The sequence below is a fragment of the Solanum lycopersicum genome, chromosome 9, assembly GCF_036512215.1.
Source record: "Solanum lycopersicum chromosome 9, SLM_r2.1".
In the NCBI taxonomy this organism is placed as follows: Eukaryota; Viridiplantae; Streptophyta; class Magnoliopsida; order Solanales; family Solanaceae; genus Solanum; species Solanum lycopersicum.
Genome location: NC_090808.1, coordinates 44,200,922 through 44,223,485, shown reverse-complemented (window position 1 = coordinate 44,223,485; position 22,564 = coordinate 44,200,922). Strand labels below are relative to the sequence as shown.

The window sequence follows — 22,564 nt, the reverse complement described above, 5'->3', positions numbered from 1 at the left end:
GAATTGAGTTACGGTGTTCCAAGTCACCTTTTTTTGTTTAATCCCTAATCAAAAGGAAATGACTCTTTGTTTGGTCTGCGAACGAGTTTGGGTAAGGAATTCTGTTGACCAAGGGGAAGGTATTAGGCATCCCTCGAGTCCCGTGGTTCTAGCACGGTCGCTTTATGGACATTCATGACTTAAACTAATTTATGAATATTGTATTATTAAGACAAATATATTTACCCTCATTCTTTGATTTATATAAATATATTAAAACTACCTTATTTTATTAATCTATGCCTTTTAATTAAAATATGTATATACACATACAAATTAAATCAAGCAAATCAGAATAAAATAAAATATTCTTTATTATTATTATTTCTTTTGTTTTTATTATTAGTTTTATTTTTTATTCTATTTTTTTACATTTTTTTTATACTTTCTCATCTTTTGCTATTATTATTATTTATTGTTATTATTATTTTTTATACTTTCAAGGTTTTTTTTTAACTTAATTTTTTTTTTGTTTGGACAAAGAAATTTTTGAGAAAATAAATATAAAAAATTCTTTCCTCTTCAATTGAATTTTTTATATTATTTTTATACTCCTTTTCTATTATTTTTTTTGTTTTCTCTCTTCCCTCTTTTTTTGTATGTTCTTTTTCACAGTTTATTTTTTTTTAACTTTTCCCTTTTTCCTTTTATTATTATTATTATTATATTTTTTTCATTTTTTATTCGATTTTTTTATGTCACTAACATTAAATAAAAATTCTACTGACTAAAATAAATATATTTACATAATAGCTACACATTTTATCATTATAAACTAAATATTAAAAATTACATGACTTGGACAATAATTTTACTTAAATATAAAATAAACTATGGGTTATTTAAATATAAAATAAATCATGATATAATAATTTCACACTAAATATAATTATACCAAGATCTAAACATAAAACTGATATGAATGTTTGAACATACTTCATACAATAACATGAATAAATATTAATGGTTTAAACATACGCGAAATTTAACAACTTTAATATATATTGCAATTCATTCTCGCATTATCATGACATAAAACTAATACAAAATTAAATTAGTATTACCTCTTGTGGAAATTATTTCACCAAAAGAAAACAATGCGAATAAGGAACCGCGAAAGTAAACCTCAACTTCAACCTTTGGTTTCTTTGTGCGTGTGTTCTTCTGAAAAGAAAATTCTTTGTTGTTCCTTCTCCTTTTTTACTTACAGAATTTTTTCCTCTTTTTCTTTCTTTCTCTTCTTACTTTTTTTTTCTCTCCTCCTCGTGTCTTTTTTTTTTTCGTGTCTTGTTGCTCTTCCTTTCTGATGTTGTTGCTCTTTTTTTTCTCGTTGATTTCTCTTTTTCTCCTTCTGATCTTTTTTTTTGTTTGTTTTTCATTGTATGTATATAGTAGTAGTAGTAGTAGTGTACGTGTGCAGTGTGTACGTGGGGGGAATGGGGAATGGGGAGTGGGTCATGGGATCGTGTGTGTGTGTTTCTCTCTTTTTTTTTAATATTAATATTAAATATATATATAAAAAATGATAATTATATAATTATTAATTGTTTTGAGTAAATAAATAAATAAAGCTATATGGGTAATTAAAATAAAAAAAATATAATTAAGAAATATTAGTTTATTTGAATAATATATGTAATATATATATATATATATATATATATATATTAACAATCAACATAAACTTATCTAATAAAAATTATATTTATGTTGTTTATTTTTATATCTTTTAAATAAAATTAATGAAAATAATAAAAAGTCAAAATATATTTAATTTAGATTGATAAAATTATTTATGCTTTAAATATTAGTGTTAAAATTAAATTCGGTCAAAAATTACGTGTCTACAGTTTGCCCCTCTTTGACTGGAAACACGAAGAGTTTTTCAGACAAAGAAGTAGACAAAGTGACAAGTTTTGACCGAACTCTTATTTGAAAGACCAAAATTTGTGCGAACGAGTCCTTGTTTGGACATCCTACATATCCCGGGTGATAAGGGAATCAGGCCGCTTGTAGTTCGAGGAGATAAAGTGATGAGTTCGAAGATAAGTGAGGTTCCGTCGAGGCTCCAGATCGCGGCTCGTATCCATACATAAAAATTGAAAACTACTAGTCAAAAGAAAAACAAATGTACAAACTTCTATCCACGCAACTTTCCTTGAATCTTCACTTGAATTTTGACTTTAAGATATCACCTTGATTTTTGAGTGAATATCTTAACTTAGAATTGGAATGGAGGCTGAACTTGCCACTTAGACGGAACTTTTGACATTCTTCAAAATGACAACTTGAAAAATGCTCTTGAATGAATGCGTGTTTTCTTGATCAAAAGTTGACTAGCAAAAGATGTGTGGAAATCAGGCTGCTACATGCATTGAAGAAGCTAATTCTAACCATCATGGAATTGATTATTCTAAGAAATTGTAAACTTTGTTCTTGAATTTCAAATCCAGGTCTCGCTTGAGAAAACCTGAGAACCACCACAAACAAAAAATAAATAAAATTTTTGCCCCAGTTTTCACTGGAAAAATTTTGTGAGTTATTAGCAAATATAAATATAAAACATAAACTTCGGCTATGAAGTGTTTATTTCAGGAGAAAATAAAACTAAAAATCTAGACTAGAAAGTGTTAATCCTACGAGAAAGTAATCTAATCCCATTATTCAGGAGGGTCCTGCTAGTCCCATTATCCAGGAGGGTCCTGTTAATCCCATTATCCAGGAGGGTCCTGCTACTCCCATTATCCAGGAGGGTCCTGCTACTCCCATTATCCAGGAAGGGTCCTGCTAATCCCATTATCCAGGAGGGTCCTGCTATTCCCATTAACCAGGAGGGTCCTGCTAGTCCCATTATCCAGGAGGGTCCTGCTAATCATATTATCCAGGAGGGTCCTGCTAGTCCCATTATTCAGGAGGGTCCTGCTAGTCCCATTATCCAGGGGGGTCCTGCTAGTCCCATTATCCAGGGGAGTCTTGCTAATCCCATTATCCAGGAGGGTCCTGCTAGTCCCATTATCCAGGAGGGTCCTGCTAATCCCATTATCCAGGAGGGTCCTGCTAATAAAGTTTTCAACAAACTAATAATACCAACGAAACATTGTGAATGCTATCTTCATTATTTGGAAGTTCCTTCAAGGAGAAAAAATAATAATAATAATAAATAAAATAAATATTCCTACATCCAAGTAATTGCTATTTTGATATATATTAGCCAACTTTCATATAATATTTCACAAGTCTTTATTGTAGGGTTTCCATTTCGCTCGCTGCAAACTAGGTTGAACATCTAGGTTCCTCGAATCCTCAATCTTGAAACAACTTGTGTCCCTGCTTCAACAAAGAAAATTTGTGAGTTGGAAAAGGTGGTGGTTGGTTTGTGGTTCCATCTTTCGACAAGGGCGGCTCAAACACTTATGACGCTTTGGTTGTTTTCCAACGGTCAATACTTCTTATTGATTGATAGTACCTTCATCCAAATTTGCTTATTTTGGGACCTAAATCCAATGTCGTTATCTCACAACACTCATTGTTTAGCCTTCATAGGATCAGAGAATTTTCGAATTCAACACTTGAAGACAGATTAACTCAGTATCCTGATGCTTTGCCTAGTAACGTTTAGAGACTTGGTAGCGAGTCTTGAAATTCCTTCCTAGTTTTTTTTTTGACAAAGACTCGACTCAAATACATACCAAAAAAGTGACGAAAAAAAAAGTATAAGAAAATTACGAACTTTATGAGAATAAAGGAAAAGATTCGATGAAGACTCTTTTTTTGTAAGAAGAAAGAAAAACTTATCTGAGTGTGGGAGCCGAGTCTACTGATCATGCCATGCAATTTGAATTGATTTCCAGACTTGGCTATCCAATCTATTCATCAACCATTATTGATTATTCAATCTTGATGTGGAATCCCAACACTTAATGAAGCCATAAATAATCTGAACCCTTATAGACTTTGTGGTATTCACAAAGGTCTTTGCCGCTAAAACTCAATCATGTTAATTGCTCCAGCTCACGTCTGCCTTATGGTGCATGTCAGGATTTTCACCAATAAGACTCTCTTATATTCAACTCCTTTTCGCCTCACGGTGCCCACTTAGTGTTTTCACCAATAAGACTCTCATTTTTATTTCTTTTTACTCACATTTGTCTTATGGTGCCCATTCGGGATTTTTACCTACCCTTAACCAACTTATTCTCGACATATCAAGGGTTGATGCAAAGACTTTTTTTTTTTGACTTTGGATGATGGGGTTGATTTGAAGCTGTGAGATGAGAGACCGAATAAATAAACAAATGACTTTTGCCCCAGTATACTACAATATGAATTTTTGGATTTGTATTTGGTTGAACCGAACCCAATATTAGGGCTGCCTACGTATCTTGCCGAGACAAGAATCAGGTCAAACGTAGTTCAGGCAGACCTAAAATTATTTTTTATTTTGTCTTGATTTTTTTTGTACAAAAGACATCTTTTGATAAATGAATCAATTCATGGTTTACAATGTTTTGACTTTAGTTGGTACCAACAATTAACATGATGCATATGAGTCTTCTTCAACTACTTTCAGACAAATTTGAGGTCAACTTTGAGTAATCACTAAAAATTCAAATGGTATCTCAAACATACTTATGTGTTTACTTGAATTGATATTCCCTAAGTTAAGGGATAAAGTAATTCAAATCTTCATGTTTCAAGTGCCCTCGCAATAAACGAAGTCCTACTTCGCACAATAGAAGTGTTTCGATCTTAGGACGTTTTTTATCAAAGTCACTCACACTCGGAAAGATATTCAATCTATGAGATTGAGATGCCATATGCTTGACCCTTATGTAAGTATCCATTGATGTGAGAACACACAAAATGGGATCAAATAGGACTTATTATTGGCTTGTAATGTAGGTTTGGAGAAAGGTAGGACATTCATTTGGGGTAAAATGATTATTTCCTCCTTAAAATTTGCACAATTTTCAATATTTTTTTTTGAAATCTTTTTCCCATTCATTTTTTTTAATTTTCTCTCCTTTCATTTTTTATTACAGCTTTTTTGTCATTTTGCTTGAACTTGCACATACTTGTTCTTTTCAATTTGATATCCAACTTAGATCACGGCGTTGTTTATCTAATTGATAATACAAATATGGAGGTGAGATCCAGAAAATAGTGCTTTTATGCTCTAGAATGATATATGTGAAGTGGTGGTTATTCAAAAAATAAAAATGTTTCAGGCTCAAAATGGGAGTCTTATGGATAAATGTCATTTGGTAGGCTTGAAAGGCACAATCGGTTCAAAGAAAGCCTATAATTATTTCCTAAGTTAAATGTTGCTCACAATTTCACTTTAACCAACATTTAGGCCAAGTTCTAGATCAAAAGTCATTCCATTGAATTTTATCTAAAGCTCACCACACAATGCACAGGAAACAATGAGGTTGAATTCGTTTTAACCTTAACTTTAAGCAAAATAGTTTCTTAAGTATAACATAAATATATCAAGAGATACCAAATGAATTCTATAGGTCACAACAAAGTTAGTCCGTACTGTCAAATAGTTTAACACTTTATTATTTTTCTTATGCACAATTGTAAGATTTTTGGTACCAATCAAGTCAAATATTGTTAAAAAATTAAAAAAATAAAAATAAAAAAATTAAGAAGAATCAATTTTATTATTTTTTTTGCCCCAATTTTTGTTGCGAGGACTCTTTAGATTTTATTTATTTTTGGTTGGACCGAACCTCAAAATAAGGTTGCCTACGTATCTTGTATAAAGCAAGAATCAGGTCGAACGTAGTTCCAAAAGATTGTAAACATAACATTATTTTTTATAGGAAATACTTCTATTTTTTAATTTTTTTTAAAAGATCACCGAACCCGAGGAGGATTGCCTACGTATCTCATCGAGTTGAGAAATAGGTGTGCATAGTTTGTTAAATTTACCTTTTTATTTATTTCTTAAAAAAATATGTATTCTACCTTTCGAAAACTATTTTTATTTTTGTCATGTTGTTGTAAAAATACAAATATTAAACTTCTGAGATTTTACAAATAATTGCCATATTTATTACTTTTGAGGAAAATCCATTTTTTATTAGTTTACTAATTTATTCAAACGTTGATCCGCATTCAAATAGTATATTTGTAACATATAACACATACACTTGAACCCAATGTTGAACCACATTAAATTTTAAAAAAATTCATATGCAACAAATAAAGTGAATCCTATAAGGACAATAAATGTTTGACACCTGGTTTACTAAGTTTAGCAAACTAATGGAATGAGTGTCTAGACTGTCTATAAAACGAGCGGACTACTCGAGTCGAGAAGGGACAACTTACCAGTAGAAGGGCTTTCTGGCCTCACTGTTAGTCCTTCCCATCCTAAGACATGTGTTACTATAGAATCCTTCCCAGGAGCGTTGCCGCATCTCTGGTATCTCATAGCTCGGGAGCGTAATCGCATCTCCGAATAAAGTATCTCAGAAGACTCAGATAGATTCCGAGGAAAGATAGTTATATGATAGTTAACATATTATCAAAAGGGTAAATAAGCAAGCAAATAACATATTATGCAATTAAACACAATATTCACAAATCGACAAGTACGTAAAAATATAATAAAGTCATGTATAAGTCCATGTTTACAAGCTCGAATTCTAGTTAGTCCCCAGCAGAGTCGCCAGAGATGTCACACCCCTTTTTCGCGCGGCGGCGTAAGGGTTTTTTCAATTTAAGTGACGTTATTAATTAGGGGATTATTTTAATTTTTTCAGATTCGCCACTTGGAATTGAGTTACGGTGTTCCAAGTCACTTTTTTTTGTTTAATCCCTAATCAAAAGGAAATGACTCTTTGTTTGGTCTGCGAACGAGTTCGGGTAAGGAATTCTGTTGACCAAGGGGAAGGTATTAGGCATCCCTCGAGTCTCGTGGTTCTAGCACGGTCGCTTTATGGACATTCATGACTTAAACTAATTTATGAATATTGTATTATTAAGACAAATATATTTACCCTCATTCTTTGACTTATATAAATATATTAAAACTACCTTATTTTATTAATCTATGCCTTTTAATTAAAATATGTATATACACATACAAATTAAATCAAGCAAATCAGAATAAAATAAGATATTCTTTATTATTATTATTTCTTTTGTTTTTATTATTAGTTTTATTTTTTATTCTATTTTTTTACATTTTTTTTTATACTTTCTCATCTTTTGCTATTATTATTATTTATTATTATTATTATTTTTTATACTTTCAAGGTTTTTTTTTTAACTTAATTTTTTTTGTTTGGACAAAGAAATTTTTGAGAAAATAAATATAAAAAATTCTTTCCTCTTCAATTGAATTTTTTATATTATTTTTATACTCCTTTTCTATTATTTTTTTTGTTTTCTCTCTTCCCTCTTTTTTTTGTATGTTCTTTTTCACAGTTTATTTTTTTTTTAACTTTTCCCTTTTTCCTTTTATTATTATTATTATTATATTTTTTCATTTTTTATTCAATTTTTTTTATGTCACTAACATTAAATAAAAATTCTACTAACTAAAATTAATATATTTACATAATAGCTACACATTTTATCATTATAAACTAAATATTAAAAATTACATGACTTGGACAATAATTTTACTTAAATATAAAATAAACTATGGGTTATTTAAATATAAAATAAACTATGGGTTATTTAAATATAAAATAAATCATGGTTTGATATAACAATTTCACACTAAATATAATTATACCAAGATCTAAACATAAAACTGATATGAACGTTTGAACATACTTCATACAATAACATGATTAAATATTAATGGTTTAAACATACGCGAAATTTAACAACTTTAATATATATTGCAATTCATTCTCGCATTATCATGACATAAAACTAATACAAAATTAAATTAGTATTACCTCTTGTGGAAATTATTTCACCAAAAGAAAACAATGCGAATAAGGAACCGCGAAAGTAAACCTCAACTTCAACCTTTGGTTTCTTTGTGCGTGTATTCTTCCGAAAAGAAAATTCTTTGTTGTTTCTTCTCCTTTTTTACTTACAGAATTTTTTCCTCTTTTTCTTTCTTTCTCTTCTTACTTTTTTTTTTCTCTCCTCCTCGTGTCTTTTTTTTTTCGTGTCTTGTTGCTCTTCCTTTCTGATGTTGTTCCTCTTTTTTTTCTCGTTGATTTCTCTTTTTTCTCCTTCTGATCTTTTTTTTTGTTTGTTTTTCATTGTATGTATATAGTAATAGTAGTAGTGTACGTGTGCAGTGTGTACGTGGGGGGAATGGGGAATGGGGAGTGGGTCATGGGATCGTGTGTGTGTGTGTTTCTCTTTTTTTTTTTAATATTAATATTAAATATATAAAAAAAATGATAATTATATAATTATTAATTGTTTTGAGTAAATAAATAAATAAAGCTATATGAGTAATTAAAATAAAAAAAATATAATTAAGAAATATTAGTTTATTTGAATAATATATATATATATATATATATATATATATATATATATATATATATATATATATTTTAACAATCAACATAAACTTATCTAATAAAAATTATATTTATGTTGTTTATTTTTATATCTTTTAAATAAAATTAATGAAAATAATAAAAAGTCAAAATATATTTAATTTAGATTGATAAAATTATTTATGCTTTAAATATTTGTGTTAAAATTAAATTCGGTCAAAAATTACGTGTCTACATAATACAAAATACCTTGATCAGTTTTGTATATAATATTTCAATGTACAAACAACTATATACATATCATTCAAACATGTAATTCTTATAAATTGATATGAATCTTTCATTCTAATTTTGAACAACTTGTAATCAGATAAGAAAGAAACATTTTTTAAAAAAAGAGTATGAAAAACTAAGAAGTATAATACATATACAATTGTTGATGAAAGAAAAAAAATAGATTCATAGGTTACGTGCGAAAATTAAGAACAAGACGGAAGGAAGAATGTGAATTTTTATCGTATTTTAAATTCAAAATAAAGCGGAGGAGTGAGTTTAGGAGAAAGATATGTAATGAGGATATAAGAGATAAAATTGATTTTGTATAAATTTATATATAAAATTATAAATAGGTATTTCACTATTGGTATACAAATAGGTGGTGGTCCCATTAATTATGAAAAAGAATAAAACTATTATTATTGAGGGTAAATAAATTAAACTATACCCTTATTAATTAATTACTTAGTTTTGTTTGTCACCCCATGTAGTGTTCCTTTTAAAATATTAGGGTACGTCTGAACTTACCAAAAATAATAATCTGTAGACAAAAAGATAGTATTAGTTGTTGGACATGTAATGCCGCTTCTTTCCCACAAGGATTATCTCACATGCAATATAATACAACATTGCACTTATTGTACCATGTGAAGTCAAAATACTAAAGTAAATTTGTATTACTTACTAATATTACATTTCTGCCCGAATTAGGTATGAACTCACCTTATGCCTATATAGAACTGATATAAATTATTTCTCCAAATTTTGGGTGGTCTAAAGTAAATATTTTTTATTTTTATGGTATATTTTGCTCATGGAAATTTGTTCCACTAAGTCAACTTTCGCTAATATAACTAATCTTACATTGACAAGATCAGCCAACTTTAACCTATCCAATTCAGTCAATCAAATATTAGGTTAATATGTTGCACATATGAATCCATAAGAAACCTTATTAAAATATTCCAATTGGGTTGTAAAACTTCATTTCAAAATCTAAGCTAACTTATCCTATTTTTTCTATCGACCTTAATGATCTTTAGACATGTGATATAAGTTGTCGAACATGTAAATTGGCTTATTGCCAACAAAGTTATCCCTCCAATCCCAAAACAAGAGAATAATGTAACTTGACGCTTACTAATGTACTAAAAGTCAAAATGGTGCCATAATATTTAATAGAGTAAATTTCTAATAGATACTAGTATAATCTTTTGGACCACCAACTTTGAGGGGATTGAACTACAGAGTTATTGTAGTATTTCTCAGTATAACTTATTTACACAACATATAGTGGAACAAATAAGACATATATTATAACCAAAAGATGTGGTGTAATGGATAGACTGCTTCTTCCTTAATTAGAGTTCTCATGTTCCATCCTTGGATATGAAAAAAATGTTGCTTGGGAGCACTTTTCCCTAAATCTGACCCTATGTGGCGTAACGTTTGTACCAGAAACCGAATGGAAAATAAAAAAATTACATATTGCTAGAGTGGTAAATTATTGTATAAAGATGTACTAAATTTATTCATCGTAGTCAAGTTAGGCTCAGCATTTAGCCATATATTTACTAGGTCGTTTTCTCAATGTCACTAATCCAAAAATGTGGAAATGTATGTTACCCAAACTAACCCACTAGAAACCTTTTAAAATATTCAATTTCGATGGTAAAATTTCATTGAAGAATAATAGGGTACTTCTCTTTATTGGTTGATCCACATCAATAGTACTCTAAGTTATTGACCAGAATAGTGCCTATAAAGTTAGTTATTTCCTGAACTTCTTGGTCAAGTTTTACTCTGTATTGACCTGCCTTCACAATATCACCTCACTGTGACTCATCTTAAATAGGGATATTATATAGCCCATTTTTTAATAAAAAGGAGAAAATCGTATATAATGACAAACAAATAAATTAAATTAAATACTATAACCACACATTGATTTAATTGTGCCCTGTAACAAACTGTTTATCAGTCACCTCCCTCTCTCAAACTCTCGCTCGCTCCATCTCTCGCTCGCTCCCTCTCACTTTTATACAAACACAAATTTATAAAATGTGTTTATATTTGTATAAAGTTAGAAAAATTATATGTATACATATATTTTTGTTCCCTTCTCCCACATCTCGCTTGTCACCCTCGCCTCTATCGCTTATACAAACAAAAACGAAATGAATAAATTATATTTATGTATGTATAAAGCGAGAAAAAGTTATATATATACTCGTGAAAATATATATATCTTCGTCCTATACACTTATAATTATACAATATAAATATTTCCTTTCCCAATATTCCTTTATGTTTCTTTCTTTCTCGTTTTATATATACACAAATTATACAATTGATTTGTATACAACTCCTTTTTTTTATATATGTATAACGAATTATACAATTGGTTTCATTGTATATGTATAGAGAATTATAGAATTGATTTTTTGTATATGTATAGAAAATTATCATATTTATGTTTGCTATGCAGCACAAGTAACTTTGTTATATCATAGAAATATAAATCTTTTATTTGTTATATGGGAAAGTTGCTCAAAAATAAATAGATGGGCAAGCCTTTAAATTGAAGTAGGACCAAACAACCAAGACCAGGCCCAAAAAGGAACTCCGTCCAAGAACTGAAATCTACCCTACTCTAAATTAGGAAGAAAAAAAAGAGACAACTTACGAAAGGGAAAAGGGGACCGGGTCATCTTCTACAGCTCAAACCCTAGACTAGGAAAGGGGATGATATTTTGCATCAGCATTTTGTGCTCCAACTTTGGGAACCTTCACCAACAACATGAAACGCCTCAATTTGTACATCACAATTTTGGTATATTTCATATCGAATGTTAATTATTCTCACTAACATCATAAAATCATCATAATCAAAGACTTCTCAAACTCAATTTATTTTAGTCGAGACTTCAAGTCGGTCTCCCTACCTTTGATTGCATTACTGAATATCTGAGATAGCAATTTACCTAATTCAGACCCTCGTATGTTTCATCTATAAATTTTGACAGGTTGAGCTCATCAAGGATATAATACCACTATCTAAGGCCTTCAAAAAACAATACTTTTGTCTTCCTCAGGTAATATTTGATTACTGGTAACCTTCTCAGTGATATCCATTAAACTTCTGCATTTGATTGTAATATCTTGAACTTTATGTACAACTATGTCCATCTATCCTTCTATAATATCATCCACTGTGTGCAACGTTTCGATTATATCGTTGTTTAATTCTTAGATTAAGAATTTGTCTTTTGTCCATGTTCAATAAGGTCTTAGCTACAGTAGGTAACACCTGGAAATAGTTATACCATCCCATAAGAAAATCTTGCAAAAATATTAAAAATTTATAGTAATATTAAAACATGGCTTAGATTTCAAAAGATGCTACTACTGTGTTCTACTCATGGGCTTCCGGGTAATATGATACTTCAATATTATTACCGTAGTTTAGACTAAGTGAACAAAGGAGTAGCCGACCAGCTGGACCGAGAAGGGAAAATGTTACAACTATTTCAGGTAGCCTGGTCTTCTCTTGATGAAATAACAAAGATGAATTGGGCGTGGTATACTCGAGAGGACCAAATGTCTCCCTTAAATTTTAGGATGGAAAAAGAGCATCTCAACAAGTAGATAGAGCGGAATGAGTGTAACATCTCGTAATTCAAAATAGCTAGGAATGAGCTAAGAATAAAAAATTTATCACTTTTGGAAAGAAAAGGGAAAATTTGGAAAATTTCCTAATTTTAAAAAGTGAGTTTTGGTCATTTTTAAACATCCATAACTTCTAGCTTAGGATGAGTTAGAGGTATTTCTTGTTATGGTTTGAAATTCCTTGGAAATATCTTTTTAACGGCGCCGAGTTTGCACAATTTCGATATCGTATGAGGGAGATACACTTTTCGAAAGTTGGGATGTTGAAGAAAGAAGAGTTTAATTCCAGATTTTAGTATGGGTAAAAGAGTCATTTTACCCACTCATTTCCTAAATCGTTTTAAGGGTTTCATTGGGGTAAACACAAGTTTTGGTCAGATTAGACAAAGTATTTTCATGCTTAGGTCTTGGGAGAAAATAGAAGAGAAGAAGAAGAGGGAGAAAGATCAAGATTTCGCCAAGAACGCCAATAGATTCTAGTGGAATTCGTCGTGGGTGATCCCTATTAAGGTAAGTGAGATATTTCGTGATGGATTAATTCATCCACAGATCAATCTTGGTTCAGCTTTGTAGTTTTAGAGTTGTTCATATGATTTGAAGTAAGTTCTTTATAAATGTTGTAGAATTCCTTTTGGTTGAGTTGATTGAATACCCATTGATGTTGTTTAGTAGTTTTCAATGTAGTTTTTGAGTTATATCTATTGGGTTATGATAGTATTGATGATCCTAAGGGTTTGGAGATAGAACTATGGAGGTTTAGGCGTTTTGGGATTTAAAAACGAGTTCAAAAATCTATTAGATGCACCTAGGCAAGCTTGGCGCATCACACATGTAGTGCACCAGAATTTGGCCTCAGTCAACTGGGGCCGGCGCGACACGCCACCAGAGCGCCATAATCAAGCCTCAACCTATTGATGTTGGCGCAACGCCCACCAGTACTTCCAAATCAACATATTCGCCCAGTTTTTTGTTGTTTAGTCTTTTCAAGTCCTTCCAAGATACATTAACATCTTCCAATGATTACATCAACTAATTTGTATTTTATATACATCTTAGACTAAGTTGTATTCCTATATACATTTAGAGTTACAACATGGTTCTAGATAGTTTTCTTTACATTGAACTTACTTTTAAATTGCATTATGTTGAAATGAGTTTGTTAGTCATGAATTGATCAAAGTCAAGGTATGTGTTCAGTCTTACTCCTTTTCAATCTTAAGTGGTATTAGCATTTCAATTCGCATACTCGTACATTCAATGTACTAATATTAGTTGGACTGCATCATATTATGATGCAGACGTAGGTAACTACGATTATCATTTGGCGTATGGCTGATCCAGTGAGCAGCTGAGAGTCAGTTGGCGATCCTCCCTTCATTTCGATGGACATCCTTATCATTTAATTGTGTGCTTCAGTTTTTAGCGATTAAGATGATAAGGGGTCATGTCCCTAATTCATCTTTACTTTAGAGTCTCCATACAAAGACAATGTAAGTTTTCATTGGTCTTTCATTTCATTTGTAAAGACTTGAAGTTACCATTTTGTATACGTACTGTTTCAAATTTTTCTCTTCAGTTATATCCTATGTTTTAGTCTTCCATGATTTAAGTAACATAGACCAAGGGTTCGCTCAAGTCCATCAATGGTCACTAGGTGTTGTCCATGTCCAGGGTGTAGTCTTGGGGTGTGACGATGTGAATATTAGAAATATGATGTCCCGAATGGAGTTCTTGAGAAACAAGTTCTAGAAAGTGTTGTTGAACATATATATGTAAATAAAGTGTTTAGACTTGAGGAGGGTTCTCACCCGAGCTATTTAAAGTCGGGTGTGAATCAAGGTTGGAAGTCACATAATAAAGAATAGAAGATATGATATAACAGAACAAAATGACCCTTGGAAAAGAGAAAATAGTCGTGAAGAGTAACACACACAGTAATGCTATAACCAACAATCTATGGGTAGTTCAGTAACATACGACTGGATGAATTGATGTCGCGTATCATAGAAAAGTTTGAAAGATGTGATGACATGCTTAATGAGATTAAGTCTGATATTTTCAATATTGAAAAATAAGGTCAATTCTCATGTGGATGTGATCAACCAACTAGAAGGTCAAATGAGTTAACTTTCTGCACAATTAGAATCCAAACCATTTAAAAGGAGTGAAGATGAGTGTGCAACAAGTTCAAGGGCTGATAATCCCAAATATATGGAAGTTGTGACTCTAAGTGGAAACGTAAAAGTCGATAATGGGAATGTTTATGATGGGATAAATTCTTATGAAGGGGAAAAAACATTTTCGAGGAAGAGGTTCGTTGAAGCACTAGAAAATTATATGCTCAAAGAGGAGGAAGAGAGTCCAGAGAAAATCCCCAGAAAAGAGATGAAAAAAGCTAAATAAAGGGCTACATCATGTCCAAAATAAGTACAACCTCTTCCCACAATAAATCTCCCATTCCCTCAATGTCTCAAAAAGACAAATGAAGATGAAAATTTCAATAAATTCCTATATATGTTAGACACTTTCTATAAACCTTCCTTAGTGGAAGCGTTATTGGAGATGCCGGGATATGTGAAATTCATGAAGGAGCTAGAAACTAAGAAGTGAAGCATAGACTTCTAAATAATTGAAGTTTCTCATAATTGTAATGCCATAAGGACTAGTGATGTGATTACAATGAAACTAGATTCGAGGATGATTGTATTATCTTGAGATTTATGCACCACTATATCTAGATATCCTACTATTATATCATCCTTTATGTCCAAAGTTTACATTCTTTAGCTGTTTTTTCCTTAGATTAGGAATTTTTCTTTTGTCCATTCTTAATAATGTCTTAGCTTCACTAGGTAACACCTGGAAATCATTATACTAACCCGTTAGAATGTTTTTAAAAATGTTAAAACTTTATTAGTAATATTAAATTTAAGAATATTAGGATCTCTTTGTCACAATCTGATTTGCTTGATCTTGATGGCATCTACTACACCCAACCAGTAGGTAAGCCTAGCCCTTAACATGCATCCATAAGCAATGGACTGACAAGAGGAGGCAAACAACTAATTCAGTTATTAGTTGAGCATCTAATTCAAAATATGAGCATAAGTACAATTAGAAGACAAGTATAAGATGTCTTTGAATACTATTCAAAGTCTAAGCTTCCAAAAAATGAAAGAAACATGTAGCCCTAGACATAAGACCTCACGCTAATATCTAAAACCCGAAGCTACTCCCTACGACTCCAAATCAACGACCATAAATCAAGTGCAATATGTAAGGTCACAACTAAAGGTACTCAATAGGCAATAACCTATTGAGCGAAAAAGATAACACCAAAAGTAAGACGGACAAGATACCACAAGTAACTAAATAGGAGATACTAAAAAGACAGAAAATAAAGAAAAAAAACAGGAAACACGGGGTAAGAAGCCGAGTCAAGAACGTATTTGGATCCCAAGCCAACAACCTAACCACCAACAACAAATATACCAATTCAACTAATATGTCACGAGGACCCATAACAACGATTCTAAAGTCAAAACCTACCAAATATCAATAAAAACATAGTAGAGTACAAAATATTTTTACATTAAAGTTGCAATAATTTGAAATGGGCCAAAAATTGAGTTAAAACGGAAATGTGAGACCCACATTAAAAGTCCCAAAACTGACTCAATCATAAGGAAATTAATCCTTAAACTTTTGTTCAAAAATTCAACACAATTCAAGGCTCAATGACATCCACAAAAACAATATGAAAAAATAAAAAGAAAACCAAGTCAAGGAATCGACTTTGAGCTCTAATTCACCTCGAACAAAGTTTCTTCAATGGCTTCTTCTAACACATACAAGTAGCCATGCTCCAAGAAATCACATATGACTTCAAATAACTCAAATCTGAGCTTGGATAAGGGAGAAATCACATTTTGAAAATAAAGGCCGAAAGATCTAATTTCATGATATCAATACCGAAAACTTGTCGCCAAAAATAAAATTTGGTCGCCAAAAGTCTAATTTCTTCTCATTAAAAGCACGTATCATATATTAACACTTGACAGTTTGGGAGAATCTATATAGATGTTTAAAAGAGTCCAACGGACATACTCTTGATATTTTGGAAAAATATATGTAAAAGTGTATCCTAGGCCAAAATATATCCATGTATCAATTGATGAGGTTTCAGTTAGTATTTGTTTGTTCGAGTTGAAACCACTATCATTAAACAATCATGAGTTTGATATTTCTACTCATTTATGGATTATTGTTCATGTTTTATTTCCGGAGAATATATTTTATAAGTTTTTGACGTTTTGAGTCGCCACTTAATATTTTAAGAAAAATTAAGAAAAAAATATAGTTTTCAAAAAGACTTAAACAGAAAATCCATTAGAAAACTTTTAAAGGGGTTCGGGGTCTAATTTATATTTTAGAAAGGTGTTTAAGGCACCTAAAATATCCGTTAATACAATTTTCAGGCGACTAACTTGTTTGGCTAAAATAATCTAACTTAAATTTTGAGCTGAAAATTATTTGGAGTTTGTTTTGAAAATTAAGCGTTGATTTTATTTATCTAATTGAGTTTTTCTTCTTGCGAAATTTTATTATATTTTAAATCCATTTAGACTTGATTGATTTGATTAAATTGTTAACACGAAATAATTCCTTGCGAGGATTTGTACTTTTAACATTTAGACTAACAACAAAGACTAAAGACAATTAGTTAACAAGTAAATAAGAAATAAAATAAGGGAGAGAGAGGGAGAGAGAGTTGAGTCCGAATCGGAATTCGGTCTGCCTCGACCTGTATTTGGACTCATTTGTTTTGGGCTTTTGGCCCATTCTACTTGTACCTATCCTAAACTAATCATACAATAATTAATAAATGAAAGGACGACAAGGGCTTAAGCCCCACGAAAAAAAGACAAAATACAATATTAGAAATTAAACTTGGTTTTCTTGGCCCAATATCTTGAACTTTTTCCTACTTATTAATTGAATAGAGGAATATAACAAAGAGTACTTACTGGCTCTTTGGGAACCTGGCTATTACCCTTGAATGGTCAAAACAAATAAGCCAAATACTGACAATAAAACTATGCTATCACAAAAAAACAATGAAGATTGTATTTCAGAAGAGAGAAAGACAAATAAAAAAAGGAACAACTGGAAATAAAAGCATGGTCCTTTAACCCCTTATCAAATTAATTGAGACAGACGTCTTGGGGTAAATAACAACATACAATCTTGAATTACATCTCACTAATGCATATTCGAAACACAATGAGTAAACCAGATACAAGGCATAATAGATCTAGAAATTATGCCAATAAGATAGCTAACATTATCCAACTTGTGACTACTTGTAGCAAGTAGTATAAAAACTAGAAAGAAGGATCAATTTGTATTCCAATTCATTCCAACGTGTAATAACATTATGAACTCAATTAGATAGTTTAAACATAAAATTTGAATATAGTGAGCATATTAGAGTGGGTCCAGATATCCAACACCAAATCATAATCTAAGAAATTGGAATTTTATATTGTAGTCAAGCTACTATAAGTTTGAAAAAAGCTAGGCTATCTTAAAAATCATGAGTTTAAAAAAATCATTTAAAGCAATAATATTTCATGTAAAGCGGAAATTTTATACCAAATTATATAGAAACGATTGTGATTTGAATCTAAAATCAAAACATACAGAAGCCTGAGAGTAACTCGGAAACTCAAAAGCCCAACAATTGAGATATAGGCTAAACGAACATAGAAAAAACATAAACGGATATCACCGAAATATGCATTTCTGAACAAAGAAAATGAACGATAAAAGAATGAGATTATCCCAACTAACATAGACTAAACGAGAAACAAAATGATTAACGAATAAATAAGCGGAGTTTAGAAAGAAACATCATATGATTTCGAAAAATGACACCAAAACATAAAAAAAAAACAATGCTGCTCGAGAAGTAAAAATGAATACACAAAAGTAGAGAAGGGGGACGCTATAAACGAAATAAGGCGAGATTCTAACCTCTTCCAGTGCAGCGAACTAGACAAAGCGAACAAGAGGAAAACAATTTGACCACACCAGCAACAACAACAAGGAACATCGAAGAAGACTAACCGAAATCTCGAATCACAAATAAACTTGGCAAACAATCACTCGATTAACTGTTAGTATATTTTACTCGTAAAATATAGCTACAATCTTAAATGAAATCTCTCGCCTACAATATTTGAACGGAAATCAATGTTTTTCCTTCTTTACTGATTCTTTTTCTCTTCCAAAATTGTCCAACCCCGAAACAAATGAAGAAGAGGGGTATTTATAGGGTGAAAACTAGGGTTCCGAATTAGGGGAATGCAGGAGAATTTTCTGAAAAAGATTACGGAAAAAATGGACAATCACTTTAATTCAAAAGGTTCCAAAATTTCTGAAGGACAACCTGCTCCTCTGTACGAGAACTCAGCCAAAATGCTGCAGAATTCGAGTTCGGAAGCGATGTGAAAGGATGGGATCATCCTAATCATCCTTGTGCCCAACGTCGTGACTATCCACGAGCGCCAAAGACACTGGACGTGGCTTTTCTTACCAGCTACGACGGTACGAAGAAACGACTAAGGCAAACAAGGAAAAAAACGAAAGGGAGGGCATTGAACTCGCCGTTTGGATGGTTGCTCACGCGCTGGCATCCCTTTGCTTTGACTACTGGGTTTCTTCGTTACTTCGGTGATGGGGATAAAAGGATTTGGGTCGGGTTTTCGAAATAAAGGGTTGGTCTCACTAGAGAATGCTGGAATTATGAATGTGTTTATTTTTCAGAAATTTGAGCAAGGGGTGAGCTGAAAATGTAGGGGTGGGCATTCGGTATTTCGGTTCGGTTCGTTTTTTTTTCCGGTTTTTTCGGTTTTCGGTTTTTTAAAATTACGTATCGAATACCGAATCGAAATATTTTGGTTCGGTTCGGTTTTTGTTAATTCGGTTCGGTTTTTATTAATTCGGTTTTTTATTTCGGGTTTTTAATGGGCCTGTTTAGTGGGCTTTTTAAAATTTTAAACTTTACAATTTTTTGTTTGATTTTTCAACTTAATGGGCTAAAAAGTAAAAATAGACAATAAATCAAAGAAGTGCATTACTAATTTACTATCCAATTTCAATATATCAATTATCAATGATTCAAATCTTCAATATGTCATTAGGCATTAACACCGCAAATTTTAAATTCACAATGACACTAAAACAAAAGTTGCATTGTAGATTTGTAGTTAATAACTTAATGTCTTCATAAATACAACATAATAAGAATCTAACAAGTAACAATAAAGTCTTTCATTAACTCATAATAAACAATAATAAGCAACAAACAATGTATTTTGAACTTCTTGTCTTCTTCCATGAGATTACTTTCAACAATAACAAACAACAATAATGAGTTTCTTGACTTTCTTCCATGAGATCGCTTTCAACTTTCAAGTGTCACGTGCCAACAAAATTATTTCTTCATTGTCTTGACCCTTGGACCTTTTAAGATAAAATCAAATATTAGAAACTTAGAATACTACTTTTAAGATTAAAAAATGATATGATTAAATAAATGATGTATTAAACTCACCGCTTGCAAGTCAATCATAGATCAACAATGGAAGAGCTTCTTCCACTATTTGCCATCTCTACAATTAATAAAAAGAAACATGTCATACAAGATACAACACAATAAGTATTTTATTTTTTCCATAAATAAATAAAAAATAAAAAGTCTTACCAAGTTCAATTTTTTCAAGAAACTCCAAACTTTCTTCAACACAAATAGGCTTGGTTTCTTGTTTAAGCCAATCTTGGACACAAATAAGACATTGCACACATTTGGGAGTCAATGAACTTCTAAAGGGATCTAGAATTCGACCACCGGTGCTAAATGCACATTCTGATGCCACACTCGACATAGAAATAGCCAATACATCTCGAGCCAACTGTGAAAGTACTGGAAATCTAGGAGAATTAACTTTCCACCAACTCAAAATATCAAAATCTTCAGATTCAGGTTCTTGGTCTTCAAGAAGATATTTATCCAACTCAGATTTCACACCTAAACTTCCAGAATCATTCTTTTGTTTCTTCATGTGCAACTTAGTTCTCAAAGAATTTTTGGACATATTTTGAGAAATACCACTACCAGAAGAATCAGATGAGTCAGATGAAGATGGTTGACTTTTGGAACCTTTTCCATACTTACTTACATATATCGCAAACAAATCCCTCAAGTAAGCCTCTACTTTCGTATTCACTACATTTCCCGTTTCTTCCCCAAGTAATTCTTCAAGAGCAAAACTAACATAGACAAATTTATTGCGAGGATCCAAAATAGAAGCAATAAAAATCATTTTGTTCATTTTTTCAGGAGTCCCCCAATATTTCTTGAATTTTTCTTTCATTCCCAAAGCCATTTTACTCAAATCAAGGTCATCACTTGCTACACATAATTTCAAATAAGCATCAAGTTCACATATATCTTCAAAATGAACATTACAAGTAACATACCGTGAACCTGAAACTTTCAAAGTGAGTTCATAAAATTTTTCAAGAAACTTTGTGACATTCCTCACATTAGCCCAATCTTCATATTGAATTGACCCTGCGATACTTCCATCTTCACAAACATTAGTAGCAAGAAAAGAATGAAAATTACCATCATAAAGATCAAACCTCTCAAAAGCCTTCTCAAACTTTTCTGCTGTGTCTAACATCAAATAGGTGGAATTCCACCTAGTAGGCACATCTAAAGACAACATCTTATCACATTCTATCTTTTGCATTTCAACACATTTCAAGAAATTTCTTGCCCTTGAAGAAGATGATCTAACATATTTCACCATTTGTCTCACCTTTTTGATAGAAGGACCAATTTCTTTCAAACCATTTTGCACAATTAGATTAAGTATGTGAGCCATACATCTCACATGAAGATGCTTACCTTCCGTCAAATTAGTTCCCCACATATCTAATTTTTTGGACAACTCTAAAACAGCCACATCATTTGAAGAAGCATTATCAACCGTAACAGTAAAAACGTTATCCAACTTCCAATCAAGTAAACAATTACTAATAGACTCAGCCAAATGCTCACCTTTATGACTAGTGATAGGACAAAAATTCAATATTCTTTTATGAAGCACCCAATCCCTATCAATAAAGTGAGCAGTCAAACACATATAATTGATTCTTTGCACTGAAGTCCATGTGTCTGTTGTGAGACAAATTCTTGGTTGTATTTCTCTTAAAAATTGTTTCAAATTTATTCTCAATTCACCATAAACTTCATAACAATCCCTTGTTGTGGTTCTACGAGAAGGAATATGAAACAAAGGCTGGACTTTACTCATAAACTTCTTAAAGCCTTCTTTTTCAACAAAACTAAAAGGTAGTTCATCCAAAATAATCATCTCAACTAAAGCTCTCCTACATACCTCTTGCTCAAATTTCCAAGTCTCTAAATTGTTATTTTGAATATTTAATAATTTTTGAATACCGGGTGCAATAGTCGGAGGTTTATACACTTTACACCGATAAGTCAAATGTTGTTTTAGTCCACTTGTTCCATTTCTTGTTGTATTGGCAGCATAATATTGTTTACAATGTAAGCACTTTGCTTTAACTAATACACCATTTTCAAAAACCTTTTCAAAGTGTTGCCAAGCAAGAGACCTAGGATCCATTTCTTTTCTTTTTTTTGTTATTTCTGTACCAATCGACAAATCATTGCTATTAGTAGGTGTATTATCCGTAGAATCAGCCATACTTATTTGACTTTGATCAGCTACACCCATATTTAATTCTATTTGTTCAGCCATCTATATATATAAAAAAATCATAACAAATTCCCAATAACTATCAACTAGTAATAAAAACAAATTCAGATGAAAAAAATCAAAAAAACTGAAATTACGATTTACATACCTGCACCTGGGTTGGCTGGTGGCTGGCTGCTGCTACCTGCTGTCGCGGCTCGCGGGTGGCTGCTGCTGCTGCTGGCTGCTGCTCGAGGACAGCGGCTGGCGGCGCTGCTACTGGTGGTGGTGGACGCCGGC

At 31.6% G+C, this 22,564-nt stretch overlaps 1 long non-coding RNA gene across 1 annotated transcript; it reads left to right on the top strand.

The window, feature by feature from the left end:
• The first annotated feature begins 11,392 nt into the window (after positions 1-11,392).
• On the top strand, positions 11,393-14,036 carry LOC101258099 (uncharacterized). Its single transcript, XR_183100.5, has 3 exons — positions 11,393-11,637; positions 11,831-11,899; positions 13,772-14,036. It is a non-coding gene; the product is annotated as an uncharacterized lncRNA (long non-coding RNA).
• Positions 14,037-22,564: the final 8,528 nt, after the last annotated feature.